General features: G+C 38.4%; 1 long non-coding RNA gene across 3 annotated transcripts in view; it reads right to left on the minus strand.

Annotated features, from left to right (window-relative positions):
• Positions 1 to 12,129: 12,129 nt before the first annotated feature.
• LOC144366914 (uncharacterized) overlaps positions 12,130 to 25,061 on the minus strand; it is a 95,420-nt gene continuing 82,488 nt past the window's right edge. The window contains exons 7-8 of one of the 3 annotated variants that reach the window (XR_013426094.1): positions 14,159 to 14,238; positions 12,130 to 13,178 (exon numbers count right to left, since the gene is read on the minus strand). This is a non-coding gene — a long non-coding RNA (uncharacterized LOC144366914). The other 2 variants (XR_013426093.1, XR_013426096.1) reach the window with 2 other exon arrangements.

Here is a 25,061-nt window from a genome sequence, read left to right on the forward strand (position 1 = left end):
GAACCTAAAACCACCAAAGACACCTGAAGGCAAGGAGAAGAAGAGGGAGGAGGAGACATCACATTAGCTTCTGGCCAGAGGTCCCGTGAGAGGGACTGGCTGAGAAGAGACCAGCGGTCAGGAGGAGGCACACGAAAGCGAATGGGCCTAGAAACCCTGGGTGACAGGCTCGTCAAGCTCCCCAGTCCTGTTTCCGTTTTGTAACTCCATATCCATGAGGGTGAAGTTCCTTCAGCCGTCGGTGAGGCCTTCCTGTAAGGGACAGGTGTCCTCCGAGGTAGCAAGGAGCTGGTCATCCCTGAGGAGAAGCTGGTTAAAGATCTGATTAGACATTTTGCCCAGTTGATTCTGAAGGAATTTTATGATTCATGGTAGAAAGGCACAAGAGGAGAAAATTCTAATTCTGGGGGAAATCTGGGATGTCTGAGGAAGCAGACGAAGTCAGTATGAGGGAAGTGGACGCCAGGAGGATGACAGAGGGTGGAACTAGAGTGAGGCCTGTTGGTGTGAGGGTTTCTCGGGTTGAGGAAGGTCCTCCTCGGAGAGGGGGGAAGGAACCCGCAGACGTGAGATGTGGAGCTTTAAGGGATCCTCAGGAGTGGTGGGGCAGACATGTTTGTGGGAGGACGACAGTGGGCAGTCAGCCTGGGCTCCCTGGGTCAGAGGTGGGGCCAGTTTCAGCCTGGCAATGTGAATCCATGAAGTCAGTTTGTCTGGGGATTCCTGTAGGCGGGCAGTGGTGGGAGTGCACAAGGTCACCCTGAGGGGCCCTTCCATTTAGGTGTCAGGGTAGACGTGTCACCAGAAGGAGGAGAGGTAATAGAGTTTCCTGGTGTTTCCAAATCTGGGTTTGGATAAAACTAAGAAGGGGATGACTGAGATGTTCTGGAAGCATGCAGCGAAAAGAAATCACCTCAGGTGGTAGGGGTGGGCGTCCATACATCACCTCAAAAGGAGATGTTTGAGTTGGCCTTTGGGGAGCGCCCGAAGGCGAAACAGGGCGACTGGGAGAAGTTTGACCCAGTTGGGATGAAGTTCAAGGGAGAGCTTGGTGAGGGTCTCCTTCAGGGTGTGGTTAAGGCGTTCTACCTTGCCTGAAGAGGTGGGATGATAGGGGGTGTGTAGATTCCAGGGAATGTGGAAAGCCCCAGCAAGGCACTGTGTGATTTGAGAGGTAAATTCAGGGCCATTGTCTGATGGCAAGGAGGTAGGGACCGGGAATCTTGGGATGATATCCGAGCACAAAACAGAGGTGACCGTGGATGCCCTTTTGTTGGTGGTAGGAAAATCCAAAACCCAAGAAGGTGTCTACAAGGACGAGGAGGTAGAGATACCTCTTGACCCTGGGCATGTGTGTGAAATCCAATTGCCAGTCAGCTCCTGGGAATTGTCCTCAAGCTTGGTGGGTGGGAAAGGAGCCTGGCTTGAGAGGGGTCTTAGGATTGGTTCTTTGACAAATGGTGCTTTCAGTGGTGAGGCCGTGGATGAACCTAGCATCATCTGAGGTGAGTGGGAAGAATGTCTATAAGAAGAGTTTGAGGATCTGAGGGCTAGTGTGGAACAGGGACTGTAAATAGAAGAGGTCCTGTTTAGGCAGGGATGGGGTTAGGACAGCAGTAATGGGGCATGGTAACATGGCTGCCTGCCAAGCAGCTTAGTCTGCTGTAGAATTACCCATAGTATGGGTGAGGAGTCAGACTGATGGGATCAGCAATGAATCCTAATCTCTGAAGGAAGCGTAGATGCCCTGAAAAGATCAGTGATGAATCTTGTATTAGTTATGGAGGCGACTTTGGTGGTCAATAGTCCCCTCTCTTTCCATATGGCTGAATGCGAGAGGAGAATGTGAAGGACACACTTGGAATCAGTATATAGGGTGAGGGAACAACCTGCGGAGAGTTGAAAGGCATGGGTGACCGCCATGAGTTCCGCCTGCTGGTGAGTCCTGTGAGATGGTAGAGGTTTGGCTTCTGTGACTTCTGAGACGGAGACGATGGCACATCCTGCCTGTCTGCCATTCTCTGTCAGGAAAGAACTTATACCTGGTGAACCAGGTGTGGGTGGGGTTTGTTAATGGTCCCTCCTTAATGTGGGAGGGACATGGGAGAAGGTTCTCTATGGATTCAGTCCACTGATGGAATGGCGGGTCCAGCAGAGACAGGGAGGAGAGACACGGGGTGTAAAGAGGAGCAAGCCTGGAAAGAAATGGTAGGTCGTGAATAAAAGATACAAAGAGAGAGAACATGGCAAGGGGAAGAGTTTTTAAGCCCTTATAGATCAGTAATTCCTTCAAGTGGTGGGGTGAAGAGATGGTGATTTCCTCTCTGAAAGTAAGTTTTTTGGCCTCCTGGACTGGGACACAAGTGGCTGCCAGAGCTCTGAGACAGGGAGCCCATCCCCAGACCATAGGGTCCAGTTGTTCGGATGGACAGGCTACTGGAGCAAATGTCAGTCCCTGCTGGTGGCCTAGCACTCCAAGGCTAGGCCCTTGTTTTCATGGACTTGTAGAACAAAGGGTCTATGCATATCAGGTAAGTGGAGTGCAAGCCCCCAGGAGGAGGGCCTGCCGAAGTTTGTGGACTGGGACTCGGATGGCCTTGGGAGTGGTCGTCAGTGATTTTTCTTTGGCTATATTGTATAGTGGGGCAGCTAAAAGGGAAAAATTGGGGATCCAGGCTCAGAAGTATCCCGCCAGCCCCAGGAAAGAGAGAATATCTTCCTTGGTGAGTGGAGTGGGCAGATTTCAAATTAACTGTTTCTGGTCCAGGGTGATGGCCTTTTTTCCCTGGGACACCTGGACTCCTAAGTAGGTAACTACTGGTAGAGAGAGCTACCTTATCAGCTCCTGGAAGACGGATGTTAAAACGCTAGACCTGTTTATTCCCAGGGGGCTGAAAATAAAGCTCCTTTCCTGCCTTCACCAATGCTTGTCTCTTCTTCTGGCTTTTTGGGCCAAGTGGCTAAACCTGGTGTGTTGGGCTTTCATCAGTTTATATTTGTAACTAAGTATTTAGTAATAAAGAGGGGTGTCTTTTCTCAGTAAGAAAATATCTTTGGTCAAGGAAATCATTAAATATAGCCATTTTGGGAGAGAATTTTTGTTCAGGAGCATTTAAAAGTACTTTCAGTTATTAAATTAGATGATGTATGGTCCATTTTCTTTGCATGGAATTAGAATGAATATTAATGGAAAGTACAAGTTTTTGAGGAAAGGTTAGAACCTTTTATTTTTGTGGGAATTACAAGGATTATATTAAGATGTCTTAGTTCCTAAAGGTTTGCTTGTTAAATTATATTTTATGTGGGTGTAAAAATACATTCAACCATTTATAAAGCTAGAATTGTAAGGTAGATATAAGTATTTCATTGTGAAAAGACAGATGGGAAGAAGGGGGAGTTTTTTTGAAATAAATAGATCAGAGACATGGAGTTAGGGAAATTATAATCTGAGAGTAGTAAAGTAGTGTAAAGTCCAGGCTCTAATTTGGCAAACAGGCCTTCCATGTTCTGACCAAGGCACGCTTTCTCAGTCTCATCTGTTCCTATTTTCCCATTTACAAATTATCTGTGTGTCCCCTGACCTTGAGATGCTCTTTCATCCCCTCCTCTCTGAAACATCTTCGTACCTCTGTTGCAGCAAAATGACACCTATTTTTAAAGATTCAATTTAGTATCTCCCACCTTTCCTTCCATCTGCTCCATGATTCCCCTTCTCTCACACATACAGCCAGGTTTGGTATCAAGGTGGCCCTCATCACTCTGTAATAAAGCTGACTGTTCATTATCTATTTCTCTTCCTGGCTTGATTAGTTGTTTTTTCCTAGTCTCATCACAATGCCTAATATATAGTAGGTAAACAATGTCTATTTGTTTAACAGTTAGTAGTACTGTTTGACAAATATTATAAGATATAATTGTATTTCCTGACTCTCTTATGATGGGATGGAGTCATATGATTAGTTCTAAACTGTTTTGAGCAGAAGTGACATGTGTGTGTGCTAGTCCAGTTTCCCACTATGACAAAATACCTGAGATAATCAATTTCTAAGGAAAAAAGATTTACTCCAGCTCATGGTTTCAGTCTAGGGTTAGATAGTCTACTGCTTTGGGAACTGTGGCAGCACAGTACATCATGGCAGAGTATGTGGCAAAGGAAGCTCTTCATTGCATAGAAGCTAGTAAGTGAAAGAGAGAGAGGAAGAGGAGGGACCACAGTCATAATATCCTTTCACAGACATGCCCCCAGTGACCTCGCTTCCTCCTACTAAGTCTTAAAGGTTCCACCATCTCCTGTCAGTTTTATGGTCTTGGGACCAGGCTTTATTTAACACATGTGTCACTTCCTATTAAACATATTTAACTGTCAGTGCAAGATATTCTAGAACTTTCTCTTCAGTCTGGGACGACTCTATTAGCTTGAGTCATTTAATATGAGCAGAGTCTCCCTGCTGACATTTGATGGAACATAATATGAGCAAGAAATAGATACTTGAGGCTCAATTCACTGAGATTTGTAAGTTGTTTGCTAATGCGTCCTTATGTATTGCACCATGCTAAAAAGAATAGACATTTGGAAAGTAAGTTGCTAAAAAATGATTAAAGATTTTCTTTTGCTGGGAGCTGGCAAAGGAATACAAATATAACAGAGCTGAATTTAAGGAAAACAGATTAAGCATTCTTATTAATGACAGATTTAGGGGGGAAAAAAAAGGTTGCTGAAGCTAGGGCAAACAACTCACATGCTATTATAGAGACTAGCTCTAAAATTTCCCAAACTTGATTTCTATGGAACTTTCCTTCAGGATATGTTAACTGATGTAGCATTCCATTGTAAAATAAATTTGGAAAACCTTACATATTATATCTCCTTTTAAAATGACACCTTACAATATATTTTAACTGAAGGTTTGCAGAGGATACTCAGTAAAAGAACTGACCTTAATCTGATTCAGTTTACATGTCTTAATCTTATTTCTCCTGGAGAGGTCTTTATTTTATTTATTTTTTTCTTTAAATATCTTCTTTGAATCTCTGGTGAATTTTTAGTGGGAAGACTTAGTGATGTAAATGAAAATACATATTAGCATGGTCATAGTGAAAATGAAATAGAAGGGGAATATTTAAAGTCTGTGAGGTAGACTTAATAGACACAGAGATTCATTGATTTTTGTGTCCAGGGAAGAATTGGAGAAGAACCAGGTTTGCAACCTGGGTTATTACAAAAATGGTAGTACCACTGACAGTAATAGGGACAAAAACAAGATGCTAGTTTCGAAAGAAAAGAAGACAGATTCACTCAAGAAATACTTGCTGATTGATGCCTATGGTTTGGCCAAGCACTGTGGTAGGCACTGGGCCTCAGTTATGAAAGGCACAGTCTATTTACAAAAGGAATTTCAAATCTTCACTCATTCTCATTTATCCTTCAAGTAACATTTTTAAAGCACTAGGCTAGATGCCAGAGTCAAAAGAATACATAAGAAACCATCCATGTTTTTAAGGAGTTCTCAGCCAGATAGTGGAGACAGTCATGTACAAAAGTGTTCACCAAACTTAAAGTGCTATTAAAAAATATGCCAGGACTCGGGGTGGTGGTGCTTAGTGATAGGGCATGTACTTGCCTGGTAGGCACAAAGCCCTCAGTTCAATTCCCAGTATGGCAAAAGCAAAAAGGAAGAAGGAAAAATACACCAAAAGGCTTTGGATTTCATTTTGTTGAATCAAAGAAATGGCAGCAGGCCATCCAGATGGAAAAATCTGTCATGCAGTTGGCAGTCTGGCTTGAAGTTCAAGACAGGGGTTACGGCTAGCCCAGTTTGTAGATTTGACAAACATTCACTTAGTTGAAATGAAGGCTAAGGCTGGTCAGTGAAGGTCAGCCAACTCCCATATCCAGTACATGGGAAGAGGATGAGAAAAAGGAACTCCATCAATGGAATAACCAGAATGTGGGTATATTCAAATAGGGAAATACTAAACTAGAGGTAGCTAAATGAAGGAGCTTATCCCGAGTAAAATAAAGCAAAGGGACGAGGAATGATGTTTAATGAGGGGGTTAGCAAGGATCTAATTTTGCAGAGAAATTCAAGGAATCTGAAGAGTGACAAAGACTAAGTACTTCTGGTGACTGGTCATTGAAAAGAGCAGAAATAGGGGGTGGAAACCAGATTAGAAGGAATTTGGGGGCTAGTGGATGATGAAAAAACAAATGTTGAGTCCTACGCTGAAGAAATTACAGGGAACATTAATTTGACAGGGTAAGTAGCTGATTTAAGAGGTTTTTTTTTTTTTTTTTGCTTTTATATTTGGGACAGGAGTACTCAAACACTGGCAAAGCATTAAAGATGTGAGAGAGCTGGCGATGGAATGCCATGGTATGATGTGCTAGTCAGCATTCTATTGCTGTGACCAAATACGTGAGATAACAGCTTAAAATAAGGAAAGGATTATTTTGCTTCATGCTTTGGGCCTGTGCTAAAGCTGAACATCAATGACAGAGCACATGGAAGATTAGTTTGCAAAGCAAAGAGAGAGAATGTGGCTGGAATCCCAGCATCCCCTTCAAGAGCACCCCCCACCTCTACAGACTTCCTCCCACTGGTTCTACCTCCTAAAGATTCCACCATTTCTCAGTAGTGCCAGAAGCTGGAAACCTACTTTCACACATAAGACTTGGGGGACGCTGAAGATGCAGAATACAACACATGGGATGGGATGGGATGGGATGAGATGGGATGAGATGGGATGGGATGGATGGGATGGGGTGGAATAGAACTAAAGACTTGGGTGGAGCTGTTGTTATCTTTAGAAAGAAGATGAAGGACTCCTTTTAAAGGGCAGGAAGGAAAATGGTATAGGCAAAAATAAAGATAGTAAGGGAGAGAAGGAGGGAATTTGTTTTTGCTGACTAACATGAAGAATCAGAGGAAGCAAGGATATGATTTGTAGTAACAGTGAATTTGAGAAGAACAGAAACAAGTTTGGCACAGTTACTAATGGAATTACAACTGGGATGTCAAAAACAGATCACCACATGTATTGTCAATCATTCTAGTTCTGGGGGAATCCTGTGAAATTTGGTTGTGCAAGGATCTTGTCCTGTGTATTGTAGGAAGTTCAGCGTCACTGGCTCTTGTCCATTCAATACCAATATTGCTCCTCTGCCACTGTAATAGCCCAAAAGCAAAAGCAAAAACACCTCTCACTAATTTCCAAATTTCCAGGTTGAGAATCACTTAGCTGACATTAGATAGCCTGATAATACAGCAGAATTAAATTACACTTGTATATGGCTTACCCTAGGAATGCTTAGGAACCTAAGATTAGATTTCAGCAGTTTAAAAATCTTTGATAAGGACACAGTAAATGAAATGTTTCTGGATATTTTCCCCAGTGATTGAGAATGTTTATATCAACACCAATCTACCTCCATAGATCTATTTCCAGTAAGAGCAATTCCTAAACACACATTGCATTTTAGAGCCAAATACAATTGCTGATTCTGAGACACCTTTAAAGGCAATGTGCATCTAAACTCTGATAAGAAGTCTGGTATCATAAACCTGACCCTTTGTACAGGATGTTGGGGATAGGGTGGGGCTAGAAGAAAAGTACCACTAAGGAGACTAAAAGGAAATCAGAGCACTTGGCCTCCAAGAGAGTCCCTGCTAAGGTCCCAAGGCTTAACATCTTTATCCAACACAAGAATTAGGGCTTAGGAGTTTGAAAATACAGCTACTGATCTGTCTTAGCAAACACAGTCCTGGAAGTATTGACATAGCAACAGAGCTGTCTAAGGAAAATGTGGAAGACTTAACCTGGCCACCTGTGGGAGGCCAACCTTACGGGTGACTGAGTTACACTCCCCAGCTGGGTGCTGAGGCGCTCAGTCACAGAAATGGGTGTGTCTTGCTACAGCCCTTGGGTGAAGCTATGCTCACCTGTTTCTTTGTAATATAACCCCTTGCCCTGTTTAGGATAGAATCTTCCATGAAAGTGCCTTGTGTGTGTCCCCTCCTCTTACTGTGCCCTTGGGTGTGGCCTACCCAGGTGTCAGTCAACCTGCTGACAGTGGACATCATGAAGATAGACTCAGCCCCCTGAAACCTGACCCCTTGCCTCATCTGAATAGCTTCTCCTCAATAAAAAGGGTCAGCGCGTGCTCTCTCTTTCTGCAGACTCTTAAGGTCAGAGGAGCCGTCACAGCGACCCCAAAGAAAAAGGTATTTGTGTCTCTTGTGTGGTTATTTCGTGCAGCCCAGTTAGCCCAGTTTAACTAGAGTGACTCCTAGTTAAACTGAGTGACTCCTGAGCCTTTGAGAACAGAAACCCGGCAGCCACCCAGAGGAAAGGTCTAAGGTAAACATTGCCTTTTATCAAAATAACTCATGTGGACTGATGCTTGGTACTATTCAGAGCTCGACTTTGTTTTCTGCTTATCTGGTTGTGTTATTTTCCCCAAGAATGTTTCAGTATGCCTTGCTAACTATGTTCTTAGCATTCCCTGAGTCTGTCCTCAGGGAAGGCTAAGCCAATGAACTTCACCCTGTCAATAACTCTGCCCTTTTCAACTCTAGTCTCTTGGATTATGGCCCTCAATTAAGCTTCACCAGTGAATCTTCAGCTGAAATCTCAGCTGACTTCAGACACTTCTTCCACTTAAAACACAGGTGGAATCTGTGTGGTTTTGGACCCTGCCTGTCTTCCCCCAAACTCTTGCACAAACCTAAATACAATGCTCTGTCTTATAACTCTTGTTTATCAAAGTGTAATAGCACTTTTTAGCTCCAATAGCTATTTTAGCGTTGTCTGATATTTCCAAATGTCTAAAGTAGCCAAGGTGTTTCATAAGACCTAGCTTAGTGTGAATATGAGGCTTTCAGTGATTTTATTTTGGAGTGAAAGAGTGCCAAGGATTATGTATAGGCTCACTGTTGCTTTCAGTCAAGCAGAAAACACAAATGAACTAAAAGAAAACTTGGAATGTGTTTAAGTATTCCAAGAGCAAAGACTATAGAAAAGACTGTTTATATAGAAGCAGTAGCATCTATTATATCAACTTGAGCTTTAAATGTTCTTTTGATTCTAGACTGTGAATAAATAATCTAATTTATTTTAATTCTTTGGTCTTAAGTGAAACTGTTGGAATGAACAAATTTCTAAATTTGCCTCTCACAAAAGGAAGTTAGATAATAATGAAATAACAAACCAATTAAAAGAAAAAAATGTGGTGTGTCATTGCAAGTATTAGTGACTGTCTCATAATGTGGGCAAGAGGTGAAAATCCTAGAATTGGAATAAAAATTGTTGATCTGCTAATTCAAAATCAATGCCCACAACTGTCATGATCCATCCATGGGTTACGTGTGGGTCCCCACACATCGAAACCTAGTGGATAGAAACATCTGGTGTCTGGGAATGACCAGTGAACATTTTCTCTGGTCAATTGCCAGTGTGAATTTCTATTGCTCTCTGCTGTGTCCCACCCAGCCCCAGAGATGGGTGTGACCTGCCAAGATGTCAATTAACCTGCTGACTGCAAGACATCATGAAGCAAGACTCTATCCCTGAAACCTTATCCCTGCGTTTGATGTACCCCCTCAAATAAACCACCAGAGCTATCTTTCCTTTGTCTAGTTAAACACCCATGTGGACTAGATCTGCTTTTTGCAAATATATTCCTGGCTCTTTGTGTTTTGAATACCATTCTCCTTGCCTTGACAGTGTCTAGACATTCTCAATTTAGGGTGGCCAAATTTAAGTATGTCTAATTTAAGATAAATCTAAATATTTCTTATGATATCGTTAAAAGTTATTCATTCGCTGGGAAGAAGCTTTTTGGTTTGAATCCATCCCACTTATTGATTCTTGATTTTACTTCTTGTGCTTTAGGAGTCTTCTTAAGGAAGTCAGATCCTAAGCTGACACTGAAGATTTGGGCTTAGTTTTTCTTCTGTTAGGCACAGGGTCTCTGTTCTCATGCCTAAGTCTTTGACCCATTTTGAGATGAATTTCATGCAGGGTGAGAGATAGGGGTTTGATTTCATTTTGTTAACCCAGCACCATTTGTTGAAGAGGCTGTCTTTTCTCCAGTGAATGTTTTTGGCATCTTTGTCTTAGTATGAGATAACTGTATTTCTGTGGGTTTGTCTCTGTGTCTTCTATTCTGTTCCATTGGTCTATGTGTCTTTTTTAGTGCCAGTACTGTGCCATTTTTGTTATTATGTCTCTGTTGTATAGTTTAAGGTCTGGTTTTGTGATGCCTCCTTCTTCACTCTTCTTGCTAAGGATGGCTTTGGCTATTCTAGGTCTGTTATTTTTCCAAATGAATCAATAAATGGGATGGATTCAAGCTAAAAAGCTTCTTCTCAGCAAAGGAAATAATCAATAATGTGCAGAGAGAGCCTACAGAATGGAAGAAATTCTTTACCACATGTTTCTAAGACAGAGCATCAATCTCCAGGATATAAAGAACTCAAAAAACTTAACACTAAAAACTAAATAACCCAATCAATAAATGGGCTAAGAAACTGAACAGACACTTCACAGAAGAAAAAATACAATTGGTCAGCAAAAATATGAAAGAATTTTCAACTTCTCTAGTAATTAGAGAAATGCAAATCAAAACTACTCTAAGATTTTAGCTCACCCCAGTCAGAATGGCAATTATCAAGAATACAAGCAAAAATAAATGTTGTCGAGGATGTGGGGGAAAAGGTACACTCATACATTGCTGGTGGGGCTGCAAATTGGTACAACCATTATGGAAAGCAGTGTGGAGATTCATCAAAAAACATGAAATGGAATCACCATTTGACCTAGCAATCCCACTCCTCGGTTTTTACCCAAAGGACTTAAAGTTAGCAAACTACAATGACGAAGACACATCAGTGTTTATATCAGCTCAACTCACAGTAGCTAAACTATGGAACCAATTTAGTGTCCTTCAACAGATGAATGGATAAAGAAAATGTGGTATGTATACACAATGGAATATTACTCAATCTTAAAGAAGAATGAAATGATGGCATTTGCAGATAAACGGATGAAGCTGGAAATATCATGCTAAGTGAAACAAGCCAATCCCCAAAAAAACCCAAAGGGTGAACATTTTCTCTGATATGCAGATGCTAATTGACAATAAGGTGGGGAGCTAGGGAATAATAGAATTACTTTAGATTGGGTAAAGAGGAGTGAAGGCAAAGGAGGGGGGCTTGAGGGTAGGAAGGATAGTAGAATGAATTAGACATTATTACCCTATGTACATATATGACTACATGACAGGTAGGATTCTACATCATGTACAACCAGAAGAATGGGAAATTGTATTCCATTTATGTATGATGTGTCAAAATGCATTCTACTGTCATGTAAAACTAATTAGAACAAGTAAAAAAAAAAGTTATTTGTTATTTACCTAAAATTTAACTTTATTTATTTACTTATTATTTTACTTAAATTATTTGATTTTAGTTGTAGATGGATATGAGACCTTTATTTTATTTATTTATTTTTATGTGGTGCTGAGGATTGATCAAACCCAGTGCCTCACACCTACTAGGCAAATGCTCTACCACTTAGCTACAATCCCCAGCCCTGAAATTTAAATTTAACAGAAAATTCTATATTTTATCTGGCAACCCTACTCTAATTATCTCAAGGGGTCTTACGAGATTCTAAGAACATTCATTTTCATTCCTTTAGTTTTGAAACTAATTATATACCATGTGACACAAAGAAAGGATACAGACTGACAGAAAATCAAATGAAAAATGTTAGGATATTAACTTCAAAACACTGTAAGTTTCATGAGGACAAGGAGCTTAACTATCATACTCACTGCTGTACCCCCCCAACCCTGACTGGTGTTCTAGAGAATGGGAGGGGCTAGATTTTTTGTTTTGTTTGTTTTGGGGACAGGGTGGTGCCCAGTCTGGTCTTGAATTCTTGACACAAGCCATCCTCCTGCTTCACCCTCCCTAAAGTGTTTTTCATAGTTGTTGTTTTGCTTTTTAGTTAAAAAAAAACAGAATAATTAATAATTATAATTTTTTTGAAAATGCAAATTATTTTATTTTAATAAAAGTGTTGGAAAAATCAATTTCTTTTTTAAAAATTTTTATTGTTGGTTGTTCAAAACATTACATAGTTCTTGACATATCATATTTCACACTTTGATTCAAGTGGGTTATGAACTCCCATTTTTACCCCGTATACAGATTGCAGAATCACATCGGTTACACATGCACTGTTTTACATATTGCCATACCAGTGTCTGTTGTATTCTGCTGCCTTTCCTATCCTCTACTATCCCCCCTCCCCTCCCCTCCCTCCCATCTTCTCTCTCTACCCCATCTACTGTAATTCATTCCTCTCCTTTGTTTTTTTTTCCCTTTTCCCTCTCTTCCTCTTGTATAACAATGAGGGTCTCCTTCCATTTCCATGCAATTTCCCTTCTGTCTCCCTTTCCCTCCCACCTCTCATCCCTGTTTAATGTTAATCTTCTTCTCATGCTCTTCGTCCCTACTCTGTTCTTAGTTACTCTCCTTATATCAAAGAAGACATTTGGCATTTGTTTTTTAGGGATTGGCTAGCTTCACTTAGCATAATCTGCTCTAATGCCATCCATTTCCCTGCAAATTCCATGATTTTGTCATTTTTTAATGCAGAGTAATACTCCATTGTGTATAAATGCCACATTTTTTTTTAATCCATTCGTCTATTGAAGGCCATCTGGGATGGTTCCACAGTCTAGCTATTGTGAATTGTGCTGCTATGAACATCGATGTAGCAGAGTCCCTGTAGTATGCTCTTTTTAGGTCTTTAGGGAATAGACGGAGAAGGGGAATAGCTAGGTCAAATGGTGGTTCCATTCCCAGCTTTCCAAGAAATCTCCATACTGCTTTCCAAATTGGCTGCACCAATTTGCAGTCCCACCAACAATGAACAAGTGTGCCCTTTTCCCCACATCCTCACCAGCACTTGTTGTAAAAATCAATTTCTTCTGGTGAGCTCAGCTCAAGTCACTTGATAGCAAGCAGCTCCTGGTGAAGCTGAAATACACAAACTGCCTGTGGCCATAATCCAGATGGTTAGCCAGACACAGTCAATTGTTTGTAAAAGCCCGAGATGAATGGAGCACACATTTTCATCTCTCTGCATTCTGCTGTCATATAGGCCTAATCAGGAAAAAAAAAAAATCCCAGAGATAGGCACCTTCAAGTAAAAGTCTATACTTACTTTCTTTTCAGTTTGTACTCACCAGAAAATATTTCCGTCCTTTCTGATTGTATATACTATTTTTACTAAAGGACAATGGCTTTTACATTTCACTTAAAGGCATTTGTTAAGAGTTTGATTATTCTTTGGATTTCAGTGAAGAAATGAGTGGCATTCTGAGAGGCTGAAAAGGAGAAAGAACCAAGGAAGTTATTTTAGGGCGTAAGGAAAAGATCTGACAACTTCTGGAAAGGAAAAGGAGAGGAAGGATATTGAGAGTGAGGAGATGTTCTTTAAAAGCACTTAAGCAAGCGCTATGTTGAGGTTGGACCCTGTAATTCCAGGAGGCTGAGGCAAGCAGATGGCAGATTCTGAGCCAGCCTCAGTAATTTAGTGAGGCCCTAAGCAACTTAGAGAGGCCCTGTCTCAAAATAAAACATCAAAAGGGCTAGGGATGTGGCTCAGTGGTCAAGCACTCCTGGGTTCAATCCCTGGTAGCAAAAAAAATAAATAAGTAGTATATAAGTAAAGTACATATTTACGAGTAAGGAAAACTAGAAATGTGGTCATAATAAGGAAATATTATGAACATATTTAGACATATGACCATATGACTATTTAGACAAAAGATTAAAAGGAGACTCTTGACAAAAGGCCAATTCATAAAATAAATTAATTAAACACCACAGAAAAAGGATTTACTGACCCCAAGTATATTTAAAATATTCCCTTTTTTGTCAAAATAATTTATTACATCTACAGCCATGGCTTATTAGAGGTACATATTTCTTCCTTATTTGTTAGGAAGTATTGAACTACTTAATACAGCTAAACCAATAATGAAACAAACATTTTATTTGTTTGAATACAATAAAAACTATTAAATGACTGAAATAAATCTTAGAGATGTAAAAAACGTTCTTAATAAGCAAAAACATACCTATGTTTGCAAAGTTGTCTTTGTTCCTCTTGTAAAGTCCAGACCTTGTAGGTAGCACGTCAGTGAGCTCTTTGGAAAATCTGCAAGTGAAAGAAAATCAAAGAGATAGACACAAAAAATTATATGGTGTTGAGGGCCACAGCCAAGTCGGGATGACACATGGCATTTTTGCCAGAAGTAGTGATTGAGAGGTGACGCTAGCGAGCCATTAAGATGATGACTTTTGAGTTCTGGTGGAGTTCCCATTGAGTTCCGCTTGAGCTCTTGCGGGGATTCCCATTGGTTGGGGAAGTGCTGGAGGAGGGATATTTCTGGTTGCTGGTTCCTGGAGGAGCCGCATGGGATTCGGGGAAGTTCCCTAGAGCATGTGTGGAGTGTGCTAGTGGAGTTCAGAAATAAAGTTTGTTCCTGCTTCAGTGGCTCGTGATTTGTGCCCAGCCAGACTGCGGCAATATGGTAGTCATAGGAATTGGGTATTATAATGTCAAAGTGACAGAGGAATTAGGTTGGTCAAAATTAAATAATCCTTTTTGGAGGAAATCTTTCAGGATAGTAGGTAGAACACATGCTTTTTTTAGACTTTCAAGAACACTTAATATTTCTGAAGCATAAAATATATGTTTGTTCAAGAAAAATGTCCAATTTTTTGTGTAAAACCAATAATAATTTGAGAGTAGGTAAAATGTTAGCTAGGCATTTGTATGATCCTGAGTGATCCTACATAATTGCTAGAAAGAAAAAGACTTCCCTATAACAAAGGGGAAGCAGAAAATTTCAGACATTTTTTTGTGTGAGGACTTTGTGGGAATAAGAAACTTTTGCCTAGATTCCGAATCCAAGTCTTACTTTCATGGTGGCCAAACCTTTCTAGATAATTACTGAGATTAATTTACTTTAATGCAGGGAACCATGCAACACACACTAGCTCACCAAGATAAAGAGTATGTAAGGCCAGCAATTCTTCTTCATTTTGAATTAATAATAAAATCATTCCAAACAAATGGAAACAAAACCCCTCAATTGTAAAAGAGACTCAAAGCAAATTTCACAAGCATACAAAAACTTAAACTAGGCCAAGGAGCACATGGACAGTACCACTATAAGTTCTTTGCATATACAAGCAATCTTCCCTTTGCACAGTTGTGATGTGCATGGATTTCGGTTACTACGATTTATCTGAATAACAATCACCAGGTTTCAGTTTTAGTTACCAGGACATATTAACCAGGTATAAACTGCATAATTATTACTCAGTTCACACACACACACAGCAAAGAGTGCAGCTGTGCTGCTTCCTTGTCTCCTAATGAAAAACTCATATAATTCGGACGCAGTGGTGCTCACTTGTAAGCCCAGTGACTCAGGAGGCTGAGGCAGGAGGATCTTGAGTTCAAAGCCAGCCTCAGAAATTTAGCAAAGCAGTTAGCAATTCATTGAGACTCTGTCTCTATAAAATACAAAAAAGGACTGGGGATGCCCCAGAGTTCAATTCCAAGTTACAAAAAAAAAAAAAAAAAAAAAGAAAAAAAAAGAAAGAAAGAAAAAGAAATACCCACGTGACATTTCACAAAAATGGATCACTGAAAGAGAGAATGACCCAAGAAAAATGACAGTGCAGCAAAGAGACAAAAATTAAAATCCACTGAAAATGAAATAACAAAGGAAAAGAAAGTGGGACTGTGAACACTGACGATGCTCGAGAGACCCCAGAGGTAATGCATGTTTATCCACATCAATCAGGAAAGTGACTGGGATACAAGGATGAAGGTGTCCCAAAGGAAGTGATGCCAGCCCCAAACTAAAACCTCACATTAAAGGAATTCTCAGCAGCATTTCACAAACATAAAGAATAAAATGTTGGGAACTAATCCAGATGTAGAAGAGAGTAGACCTGTGGATTTATCTTAGTTTCTTGAAGTTGACTCCCTAAAAGACTTAGAGCTTTCCAGATCTCTCCCTCTCTTTCTGATTAAAATTTCCTGCTTGTGACTCTTTTCCATAATGACAGTTTCCTTCTGTGTACCCTTCTTACCTTTACCAGACTGGCAGGTCTCCCCCAGCTAGGATAAGATCATTTTACTGAAAGTCTTGACCCTAAATCTAGCCTAAAATCTTACACCTCCACTTGTGTTGGCCTCTCATTGATTTATGCCAGTGTAACTTTTATATGTGCATTTGTCAAGAAGAATTGTAGGCTCATGGTTTTTCTCCATGATTCTTCATTTAGTCACTATCTTTCACTGACTCGACACCCAGCTTGCTCATGTATGCCACACCCAGGCTCTCTCTGTGCCTCGGCCTCTGATAAACCACATTAGTGCTTCTGACAAAGCTGTGTGCATATTTGTCATATCATCTTTATGGGTACCAAAGATGAGCTGGAAGGAAGAATAAGTAAACTCCCTTTTTTTTTTTTTTTGCAGAAAATAGCAGGTAGAGAAGATTCACATCCACTTAAGTCATCATCTATTCTAGGTAATTTTGATAAAACCAATGTCTCCAGTGTGAGACAGTGTGTTGAGGTGAGATCTGTTATTTTTATTCTCTTTTGTTTTTTGAAGGTGAAATCTTTGTGAAAGGTTTCAAGATGCTCTCCATTAATGTGGATATCAAATCAATCAGAAAGAAAACTTTTTTTTTTTAAAGCCAGGAAATAAGGATGAAAGATTTTATGAAAAAGAAGTCTGAACTTTTGTAATTTAGTTTAACTGGAATACTAATCCATCAGTGCTTCACCCCCCCCACTTAGAAGTGATGTTTTTGAAGGTTTATAAAACTACACGGGCAATACTGCTTTGTCATTCACTTGGTGCAATAAAAAAAAATGAAATAAAAAAACATGATTTATTTCCCACTTCTCTACTGCTTCTGGGAAAGCACTCTTCAGGAGTTCCTGTCTCTGCATGCATGCTTGCTGATGGTGAGAAGAGGTGACCTGAACTTTATCTGCTAATCAGGGCAAACTAAGTCAAAGAAGCTCTAGCAAGTGTGGCCTCAAGGCTGGTCTGAAATCAAAGACTCTTTGTTTCTTGTGGATCAGTGACTGTCTGCCTCATCAGTCCAATCCCCTAGAAAAGCGTTTCCAACTTCCTCGCCCTGTCTTCTGAGAATTGGATCAGGTCTGAGGCACACCTTCTCTCCGGAGCCAGGAGCTCATAATGGAGCTTTCTGTGACATAAGCAATTGCAGCTTCATCTTTTTATCAGGGTGTGGTGAACCTGACTCACACACCAACTCCACTTGCATGTACAGTCGAGTCACATGTGACGTGCAATGTACAATAGCATTCTTTGAAAGTGATTTATTCAACTGCACTGGTTTATAGAATTCGACGAAGGTAGAGTCACGTCTTTCTTTTGTGTGTCCTAATACTTAAGACAACCAGTGGCTGCAACGAGTAAAATGTTTTAGTAAATGTTTCACTAAATGTTTCAGTAAATTAGGTGACTTTTATTTGTTATTTTCTTAGACTAGCCCTTGCAATAAACTTTTTTTCCCAGTAGTAAAAAAGAATGAGAGCTTTCTAGAGCTCTCTCCCTCTCTTTCTGTTTAAAATATCCTGTTTGTGACTATTGTCCTTAAAGACAATTTCCTTTTGTGTACCCTTCTTACTTTTACTAGAGTGGCAGGTCTCCCCCAGCTAGGATAAGATAACTGCAGTACCACTGAGCTATAACCACAGTTCCTAGATTTTTCATTTTTTCCAGTACTAGAAATTGAACCCAGGAGCACTCTACTACTGAGCTACATCCCCAGCCCTTTTTATTTTTTATTTTAAGACAGGGTCTGGCTAAGTTGCCCATATTGACTTGAACTTGCCATCCTCCTGCCTCAGTTTCCTGAGTAGCTGGGATGTGAGATGAAGTTAACTTTGATTTTCATGACCAATGCAAGTGCTGTGAGAACTGGAACCACTTTGCACAAAGAAGGCAGACAATAAATACTGGTTCTGATGATTGATTCATTCCTTTTGCTATTCTGTGTATATGCCAGGAGTATTTTTTTTTTATCTCTAAGCTATTCCATTTTCACAAATGGTATCCTCACTACTCTCCTTCCATACTGTCTAACCTTCTTAAAAACTACTGCTTAGTTTTTCTTGCTTATGGTTATTATGGCAAAAGCAGTTGAGCGAACTGTATTGCTGTCATTTTAATATAGAGAGAGTTCACAGCTTGCCCACATTTCTTACCATTGCAAGTTCCGGGAAACCTGACATTCTTGGCATAATAGGTTTCACTCATTTTACAAGGTGACCTGGCAAAAATAGAGGCAGCCATCCAGAAATCTAATACCAGCCACCTATTCACAAGGTCTCATTCAAGATATGCTGTTTCCTATTTGGCCCCAATAGCTTAGGAAATAAAAGCAGAAATTGACAAATAGGATTATATCAAATTAAAAAGCTTCTGAACATTAAAAGAAACAATCATCAGAGGAAAGAGACAATCTATAATATGTGAGAAAATCTTTGCCAGCTATTTATCTGACAGAGGGCTAATATCCAGAAGGCATAAAGAACTAAAAAAAATTTACCAAAAAAATTCATTCAATAAATAGGCAAATGATCTGAACAGACACTTCTCAAAAGAAGTACAAGTGATAAATGTATGAAAAAATTCACATCTTCTTTTATTTGGGGGTGGGGTACTAGGGATTGAATTCAGGGGCACTCAACCACTGAGCCACATCCTCAGCCCTATTTTGTATTTTATTTAGAGACAAAGTTTCACTGAGTAGCTTAGTGCCTCGATATTGCTGAGGCTGGCTTTGAACCCACGATCCTCCTGCCTCAGCCTCCCAAGCTGCTGGGATTACAGGCATGTGCCACCTCCTCACCCAGCCAAAAAAAATTCATATCTTTAGCTATCAGAGAAATGCAGATCAAAATATCACTGAGATTCTATCTCACCCTAGTCATAATGGCTATTATAAAAATAATAATAATAACAAATGCTGGAGAGAATATATATATAAAGGAATTGTACACAGTTGGAATGTAAATTAGTATAGCTACTATGGAAAGCAATATGGAGGGTCATCAAATTACTAAAAGTATCTATCCTGTATGACCCAGCTATACTACTCCTGGGTATATAACCAAAGGAAATGAAGTCAGCATACAAAAAAGATGCCTGCAAACCCGTGCTTATTGCAGCGCTATTCACAATGTCCAAGGTATGAAATCAGCTTTAGTGTCTGTTAACAGATGAATGGATTAAAAAACTGTGGCATTTTATTCAGTCACAAAGAATGAAATCATGTCATCTGAGGGAAAATGGATGGAAATGATCATGTTAAGGAAATTATGAACTTTATCATGTAAAGCAAAATTAGCGAGACACGAAAATGTATTACGTGTTTTCTTTCACATGTGTAAACAAACAAACGAACCAAAAGACTGGAACCAAGAGGATGAACTATTAGGGAAAAGATGGGGGTGAGGGCAGGAGGGGATGGTAGAGACGCTGCTATATGCAAGTATGGGAAGAAAAAGCATGATATAGACATGTATGGAAACATCAAAGCAAAACCCATTAATCTATACAATTAATATGACTGAGTAAAAAAAATACTGTAGAAGAGGCATTCAAATTTTTGCCTGGAGAAATTATCTTTCAAGTATATGCAGATGGAGACACTCAGAAGGTGTGAATATGCCTCTCATTCATTTCCTGTTGTTTGTGATTTCACAGCAGCCTTTGAGGAACACATTAACGTTTCTTGACATAAGTGGGTAAAAAGAAGGCTTTTAAAAGTCAAGTGTTAAAGTTGAGTTGTAAGTCCCTTTAAAAAATTAGCTTTACACCCATGCCATACATTGGTACTCCTAGAAATTGCTTATATTGTAACGGCCTGAATTTCAAGTCACTATATGAAAATGCAGTTGGCATTAATCAGTGGCGTTATCCAATTATTTTCTGTCATGGAACATGAAACATTTTTACAATTTTCCAAGACCAAAGAGATGGAATCCTCTCAAGTTTCAATGGTATTAGCTGCTAGGCACAGTGGCACATGCCTGTAATCTTGGGAATGTGAGGCAGGAGGATTGCACGTTTGAGGCAAGACTGGGTAATTTAGTGAGAAACTGTTTCAAAATAAAATAAAAAGGGCTGGAGATGTAGCTCAGTAGTAAAGCACTTATCTAGGATGCAGGAACTCCTGGATTCAATATCTAATACCACACAATAAACAAACAAACAAATAAATAAATAAATAAAGTTTCAATGATATCACAGATACCCCAAACTTAGCATCCATATTGCTCAGAACCCACTTGACATTAATATCATCAAATAACTCATCAACGTAAAACCTTATATTTTGTTCTTGTATTCTCTTAACTTCAAGAGAATACAAGAACCCAGAAGATACTTCAAGAATATCAGCATTCAGGTGGGTCTTAAGTGAAAAAAATCCCCAAATTCTAATATGAGATGTATTTTCCACAGCTTTTGACAAAGATGTAGTAACACTTGGAAGCTTATTTTTGAAAAGTGTGTCTCAAAAACAGAGAAGAAACAGCTACATGTTTAATCTAGTGATACTGGGGGTGGTACAGTTTTGGGTTTACAGAAAAATAAACAGAAAGTATGAACAGTTTCACTGACCTTTTCTCAACTAAATGTGCAACCTCCCCAAGTATCAATATCTAGCAGTGGTACATTTCTTAAAATTGATGAGCTTATGTTACACATCACTGTCACCCAGAATTCACAGTCTACATTAGACTCAAGTCTTGGTGTTGTACGTTCTCTAGACGAGGAAAAACATGACATATATCAGGCACTGTAGTATCATAAGAGCAGTTTCACTGCCCTAAATATCTTCTGTGTTCTACCTAGTGAACTTTCTTTTCCCTTTGAAACCCTGGCTACTGCTGATCTTTTACTTTCTCTGAGGTTTTTCTTTTTTCAGAATGTCATAGAGTTGCAATTATATGGTATGTAGCCTTTTCAGATTGACTTCTTTGATTAGCAAGTTGAATTTAAATTTCCTCCCTGTCTTTTCATGGCTTGATGACGCATTTCTTTTCAATGCTGAGGATTATTCTGCTGCCTTTATGTCCTACAGTTTACTTATCCATTTACTCACTGAAGCTTCTTGGTTGCTTCCAATTTGGGCAATTATGAATGAAGCCACCATAAACATACATATGCAAGGTTTTTGTGTGGACATAAGTTTTCAACTTCTTTGGGTAAATAGCAAGGAGCATAACTGCTGGATCCTAGGTTAAGAGTATATTTAGTTTTGGAAATAACTGCCAAACTGTCTTTTAAAACTGGCCGTACATTTTTCATTCCCATCATCAGTGACCAAGAGTTCTTGTTCCTCACATTCTCAACGGCACTTGGTATTGCCAGTGTTCTAGATCTGGACTATTCTCATAGATATATAGTGCTATCTTGTTGTTTTAACTAGCATTTTTTCTGAAAACACACCATGTGGAACATTTGCTATTTTCCATCTATATATCTTTTTGGTGACATGTCTCTTAGTTGTTTGGCCCATTTTTAAATTGGGTCGTTAGTTTTCTTTTGTTGGGTTTTAAAAGTTCTTTGTATATTTTGACAGTCCTTTTTCAAGTATTCCTTTGCTCACATTCTATGCCTTGTCTTCTTATTCTTTTGTTATTATTTTTTCCCAAAGTAAAAGTTTTTAGTTGTAATAAAGTCCAGCTTATAAGTTATTTCTTTCATGGGCTTTGCTTTTAGCATCATAGCTAAAACAATCATCACCCAAGATCATCGAGGTTTACTGCTGTGCTATCTTATAGCAATTTTATACTTTTGCATTTAATACTTAGATTTGTGATCTCCTTTATTTTTTATAAACAGCATAATGTTTCTCTAGATTCACTTTGTGTATGTGTCTGTGTGCGTGCACACACGTGGGTAATTGTCCAGTAGTTCTAGCAGCATTTGTTGAAAAGACTATTTTTTTAGTCCGTTGTTACTTCTTCTGCTTTGTCGAAGATTACTTGACTATGTTTGTGTGACTTTATTTCTGGGTTCTGTATTCTGTTTCATTGATATGTATTTTTTGCTAATACTATGCTGTCTTGATCACTCTAGCTTTATGGTAAGTTTTGTAGTAGGTTGCTATTAGCTCTCTGACTTTATCCTTCTCTTTCAATATTGTGTTGGCTAGTCTCGGGCTTTTGTCCTGCATATATACAGACTGTAAATCAGTTTGTTAATGTTCACAAAATAACTTGCTTGAATTTTAATTGGAATTACATTAAATCGATCGATAAAATTGAGAACTGACATCATGACAGTGTTGAATTTTCCTGTCTAACAACATGAAATATTCTTTTCTTTAGCTCTTTTTTGACTTTTTTCATTGAAGGTTTTTAGTTTTTTTTTTCATATAAATCCTGTGCACATTCTTTTAGAGTTACACCTAAGTCTTTCATTTTTACAGTGCTAATGTCAATGGTATTGTGTTTTCAATTTCAAATTCCACTTGTTCTCTGCTGGTGTACGGGGAAGCAATTGACTATTTTGTATTAACCTCCACTACAGCGACTTTGCTGTCATCATTTATTAGTTCCAGGAGTTTTTTGTTGTTTCTGATTCTCTTGGATTTTCTATATTAGACAATTATATCATCTGCAAATGCCAATAGTTTTATTTCTTCCAGATCTCTGTACCTTGTATTTCCCTTTCATGTTTTGTTGCATTGGCTAGTTCTTCTAGTAGGATGTTTAAAGGACATCCATCCATACATGTTCCCATGTATACATTTTGGCAGGAAACTAGTTTCTCATAAACTTACTTTTTGAAAGACAAAAACAGACTGCCATCCACAGACTTTCACCAAAGAAATGTTTTTAAAATGAAAGTTGTCTATTTTCAAAATGAAAGAAATGATAAATTTTTATTTGACATACATCTTTGTTAGGTTTTACTTATCTAACTTTCTTACTAAAATTAATGGTGGGAGCTGAAATACTCCACTATTATTGGTTGCTCACTATGTTCTTCAATTAAAAAAACCAGTACTTTATTGGGGCATAATTTACATGTAAAATGCACAAATACTAAGTATAGTTTAATGACTATACTAATACAATAACATAATTTAAGTAATGCATATAGGTTAATATTGACAAAATATATTTAAGGGTATAAATAATAACAAATTTTTGTTGGGCTAAAATAACTTTGTGACCCAAACCAAGAAAAATTATAGGTCAATCTCCCTAATGAACAGATAAAAATTTTTAAAAAATATTCACAAACTAAATTGCAAAATGTACATTATACTCAAGTTGACTTTATTTCAGGAATGCAAGTTGATTAAGTGTTCTCAAGTTCAGTTCTCTAATAGTACCTTAACAAACTATAAAGAAATACAACATGCAATTGTCTCAATATGTAAGCAATTGTGGAAAAAAATCATAAAATTTTATTGGAAATACATTACAGAATTTCAGGTTGGGCTAAGGACTTAAATGTGAGAGGCAAAACTTTAAAACTTTTAAAAGAAAATCAAGGAGAATAAATAACATCAGAATAAATAAGTATTTCTCTTAAAAAAGGTCTAAAGCAAATCATTTGTAAAAGTTTGATATATTGAACTACATCAAAATTAATATAATAATTCTGTTCATCAATAAACCCAGTAAAATCATATGCTGAGAGGAATTTATTTTTAACATATATATACTTAATAAAGAATTTGTTTCCATAATACCCAGAATTCCAAAGATAATTTTTAAAAATACTAAGAAAAAAAACCCAGATAATCTAATAGAAAAAAAAAATGGGCAAAAGATATAAATGGGCAGGACTGGCAGCAAACATGTAGGAAATTTAAAAAAAACACATATCAATCATACCAACAATAATTAAAAAGTTATATAATACTAAGTGTTGAAGAGATTCTCAAGCACTCTCAGACAGCAAGTGTGATTATCCATTAGAACTCTTGAAAAATAGTTGCCATTTTCTCAAAGTAAAAGATGTGCATGTCTAATGACCCAACAATTCTATTTCAAGGCTAATAATTTTAGGTAAAGAATATATACAAGAACGATGAAGGGAGCCGTGTTTTAAGAGTTAAGCAGACAAACAAATAAATAAAAAACTGTAAAAAGTTTTGTGTTTATCCAAAACAAAAATAAGTTTGTAAATTATAGCATATCCAGAAGATGGTGTAGTTTCTAGTGACAAAAAATGAATATACTATTGTTACATGCCTCAAAACTAAATCTCAAAAGACAATTTTTTAAAATAAATTTTATATATTTTAAGGTATATAAAATGATATTATGGGAGATATATATATATATATATATATATATATATATATATATATATATATATATACACGATGGTAAAATGGTTACTATTGGGAAGCAAACTTACATATTACTTATCTAAAATAGTGAACCGTTTCTTTGTTTTTCTGGCAAAAGCAGCTAAAATCTACCCATTTAGAAGGAATTCCAAAAATAGCAAGCTTTTATTACCCGTACATTCCTCATGTTGTATTAGATCTCTAGACTTGTTCATCCTGTGTATCTGCTACTTTATACCCTTTGACCTACATCTCCTTGCTCCCCAACCCCCGCCCCCCATCCAGTCATCTGTTCTCTCACATGCAAATTGATTCTGTACCTAGGCTATTGTGACTAATACAGTGGTGAACCTGAGAATACAGACACCCTTAAGAGGTGATGATTTCATTTTCTTTGGTTATATGCCCAGAAGAGGGATGGCTGAGTCATATGGTCATTCTATTTTTAATTTCTCTAAAGAATTCTATGCTGTATTCTATAGTGGCTGTCCCAGTCAACATTCCCACCAACAATATGCTAAGGTTCCCTTTTCTCCAAGCTCTTACCAACATTTGTTACCTTTTGACTTTTTGATAACACCTCCTCATCGGT

Source organism: Ictidomys tridecemlineatus, chromosome 9, assembly GCF_052094955.1.
Source record: "Ictidomys tridecemlineatus isolate mIctTri1 chromosome 9, mIctTri1.hap1, whole genome shotgun sequence".
NCBI classification, from domain to species: domain Eukaryota; kingdom Metazoa; phylum Chordata; class Mammalia; order Rodentia; family Sciuridae; genus Ictidomys; species Ictidomys tridecemlineatus.